The following is a 4386-nucleotide window of genomic DNA, read 5'->3' on the forward strand; positions in this document are numbered from 1 at the left end:
TCAGGGGCTTCTGGGAGTTGTAGGCCCAGCCTCACCTACTGCTAGCCAGGCTCCCTGGGCCTAGTAGGCCTCTGGTGGCACAGCCCAGATCATGACCCCCCCAGCAGGGGATCAGTCACCAGAGGTCACCATGACTTCCAGCCTCCCCCCCGACTTGAATCCCCTGGACAACAGCAAACGGGAACCTGCGTAAGCCGACTGCACTAAGTTCTGCTCCAAGTATACGCAGAGCAAAAGTGCTCATGCTGTAGTGTCGAAAAGAAATGAAGTTACCGGATCAATAAAAATGCCACAACATCGAGGGGCGTGTGTGCATGAGTAGGAAATAAACTAACGCGGAATAGGTTCAACTTAGAAACAGATCAGATAGTTGCCTTCCAGGGCCGAAACCAGCCAGCCATGTTTGTCCCAACCTTTGCTGTGCTGGCTAAGGCAAGAGCAGAAGCTTAAAGGGGCAGCTTTACACTTCGACACCGAAGCCTCATCTGACACGAGGCTCATGCCCACGTGCACGAGGGGGAGTCGTCTGCAGCCTGCGAAATCCAAAAGGAGCTCTCTGACTGGCTCCTGCACGCATGCCTTAGCTGCCAAGTCTTGACTGAGCTACACATTCAACTGCTGATGCACAAAGGAGACCAAACCGTTTTAAAAAATTATCCATATAGCTGCTAACAAGTTTCATTCTGTCTTGGGGGAATGAAAGTGCACCTATGCACGGGCTGTGTGGCTCACGCTCGGAGCAGCGACAGCTGGATTCATTTATTCCAGAGGAGTTGAACTCATTTGTTATGAGGGCCGGATCTGACATAGATGAGACCTTGCACATAACATGTAATGTAATGCCAGGTAGCGGAGATATAAACTTTATAAAGGACACAAACACAAAGGGTGTTTTTTAACTTAAAATCATGCTTAAAACATCACTCCTGCCATGTTTTATTTAACAGTGTCTGATAACTGACACCTCTTGCTCTGAATTACTGCATCAACGTGTCTGTGCTGTTGCAATCCTGAGTATGCTGTTCAGGTGTGTATGTGTAAGGTGCAAACCTACGATGACGCATCAGCAGCAGAACTGGAAGAAGCAACAGATGACAGCCAGTTCCCTTGCGGGCCGGATAGAAGCCCTCTGGGGGCCTGATCCGGCCCCCGGGCAACATGTTTGACACCCCTTATTCAGTACATTTATATCCTGCCTTTCACCCAAGAAAAGAGCTCATGTCAGCAGAGACGGTTCTTGTTCTCCTCCATTTTATCTTCATGGCAGCCCCAAGAGATCAGTTCGGCTGGCAAGGAATGACTGGTCTCAAACCATGCAGCGGGCAGGGATTTGAACTCAGCCTCCTTCTCTTGGGAACCAGTTCAGAGTCCAAACTGCAGCTTTCTCCAGGAAACCCCTCCTTGCCTAGGAAATGCAGGGGAGAAGCATACAGAGCCAGTTTCCTATCCTCTGAGCAATGTATGCTGGGAAGAAGCCCACTGTGCCGAACAGAGCAACGTGCTAAAGATCTGCGCAGGGGGAATGGCAGGAGAATGTGTTTGGTGCAGTGGTTCAGTGCACGGATTCTAATCTGGGAGAACCAGGTTTGATTCCCCACTCCTCCACATGCAGCTGCTGGTGTGGCCTTGGGTCAGTCCCAAGTTCTTTCAGAGCTGTTCTCTCGGCAGCAGTCCTCAAAAGAGCTCTCTCAGCCCCACCTACCTCACAGGGTGTCTGTTGTGGGCAGGGGAAGGGAAAGGAGATTGTAAGCCGCTCTGAGGCAGGGTATAAATCCAATCGCTTCTTCTTCTTTCTTAGCAACAAAGGAGAGTCCCACAACCATTCTCCGGCTGCCATCCTTGCAACTTAACGGCATGTCATGTCATTATTTGGGAAGTACACAGCTCAGTTTAAACTACAGGAGAACAGGTGTTCCTGACTCTTCAGAAGTTAGTTGGCTTTGCTGTTCCTCATGAGGGGCAAAACATGGGGGGGGGGATGTTTCATCAGACCACTGTGAAAAGAGATGCACGGAACCTTCCCCTCGATTACACTCCATCAGGATCACACAGCCATACGTGGCAACACAGGAAAAAAGGAAGCAACCCACAAGTAAAGAGATTCTGCTAGGAAAGAGGCCAGGGCACCTTTGGTTTTCCATTCCTGCCATACCCTGACACATCTCAGAGCCCATCTTCTTGATTTCTTTCCCCTGAAGCTTCACATTTTTCCTGAACAAAGTAAACTAGAAAGCTTGTTTGTATTTTTAAAAGAAGAGGAGGAGATTGGATTTATACCCCATGGCCCTTCACTACCCGAAGGAGTCTCAGAGCAGCTTACAAACTCCTTTCCCTTCCCCTCCCCACAACAGACACCCTGAGAGGTGGGCGGGGTTGAGAGAGCTCTGACAGAAACTGCTCTTTTTCAAGGACAGCTCTTATCAGAACTACGGCTTGCCCAGGGCCATCCAGCAGCTGCGAGTGGAGAAGTGGGGAATCAAACCCGGTTCTCCCAGATTAGAGTCCGCGCACTTAACCACGACACCAAACTGTATTAACTAGTTGATCCAAGAATTTCTTGTCTCCAGTACCGGTCCAAGCACACAGAGAGCTGGCTAACATCCGACAAGTTACTCCTTACGTCATGCCAACTTCTGAAAAAGCAAAACCAGTATTTAAACAACGATGGATTACCCCACACCAAGAAGTCTGACCTCAGGGCTTCACCGACCTGGTTTTCTTCTGACCCTCTTTCGCTCTGATAGTTAAATTGTTTTTTAATTGTTTTATTTATTTTTTCAAAACAATTTATGCCATACTGTTGCCATCAACAGAGATACATAAACATAGAAGTGCGATTCAATAACATACGAAAGCTAAGTTAGAGTTAGCTTAACATTTCAACAAAGAGATCTTCTATAACACCCAAGGTCATTAGCATTAGTCCGTAGAGGTAGAGGAGTAAGGATTACGAATATTGTCTTTTCCCACTAGGCTTTTACAAAAGTGTTTCACAACAATAACCATTTATGATAATGTGGGTTTGCAGGAAGTATATCATGTGTGGTGAGATACGAGAATATTGGAAACCAGGTTGATTCAAATTTGGAATTGGTAGACTGAGATGTTTGTGCTCTATGTACTTTATCTGAAATTTTTGCCATCACAAATTGTTCCCACACTTTCAACGTGACAGCTACCCAACAAGGCAGGGTCTGCTTTTATATCTGACATCCTAAATGGAATCCTTGTCGTCTCAAACGCTTTGATATTATTTTCAAATAACTCCGAAAGGTAATTTCCTGCCAAGGCTGGGCTTACCCCTTTGCTTTCCAGAACATGCAAATGCCAGTCAGTTCAGTCTGAACCTGCACTGACTCTCGAGTTATTTTCATTCATCTCTGAAAAACTGTGCCACTCGTAAGTTTTAACATTCCTAAATACCCTGTCAGAGGAAACACAGACAAAGGAACTCAAAGGAACATTAAAGGTGTATTAAAATTTGCCTTTAATGTGAAACAAGCTCGGCAGGAGGCTCCTGCTGTTTGGATGAGAAGACGACAGAATAAAGAAGTTTTTCTCACTGTTTCATTCAGTATAGAATCATTCTCACTGCATTAGGCGAGTCAGTGCACTGCAGAGTGTTTAAATTTTTAGTTTTTGTAAGCATGAGCAGGATCTCCATTGCATTTTACTGTATGTTTTGTTTTCACATTTTTGTTTCACAGCGACTGAAGAAGAACTCATATAGAAACAAGGGAACTATACTGGGACCTTGTATCACTGCTACTGATATCTCTGAATATGTAATTACTCCTCGCTGTTACTGTTATTTCTGAATGTAATTACTCTGCACTGTTACTGTAATTGTAATTTTGGAATGATATTGTTCCCAAGCTGATAGGATGTCTCAGCTATTGGTTAGTTTGATTGCTTAACTACATCCTATTTGGTCAGCTGGCAGCTGGACTCTTGAAATTTTTGTGAGTTCATTGGTACTGATGTTGTATTTGATTAGAGCGTTGTACCGTACTGCTTTCAATAGAGCAATATTTGTGAATTCTTACTGGTGGAACTTCTATATGATTTGGGAGTCTCTGAGATGCAGCCCATTTTCGGAGTTTGACATATTTGGTTGCAGCAGCTCTCTCACCCCATTGTCCTTTGTTGTTCTTACAAACTGCAGGGGACGGGTGGCCGACGGTGCTTCCAACAATAACATCACATGAACACAATAAGCTACCACATCAGACCCTTGGTCCCTCCAAGTTAGTACCAATCTACTCAGACTGGCAGTGGCTCTCCAGGGTCTCAGGCAGAGATCTTTCCCATCACCTACTGCCCAGCCCGTTTAGATGGAGATGCCAGGGACTGAACCCGGGACATAAGAACATAAGACAATGTTGG

Source organism: Gekko japonicus, unplaced genomic scaffold (assembly GCF_001447785.1).
Source record: "Gekko japonicus isolate JY-2015 unplaced genomic scaffold, Gekko_japonicus_V1.1 scaffold1502, whole genome shotgun sequence".
Classification (NCBI taxonomy): domain Eukaryota; kingdom Metazoa; phylum Chordata; class Lepidosauria; order Squamata; family Gekkonidae; genus Gekko; species Gekko japonicus.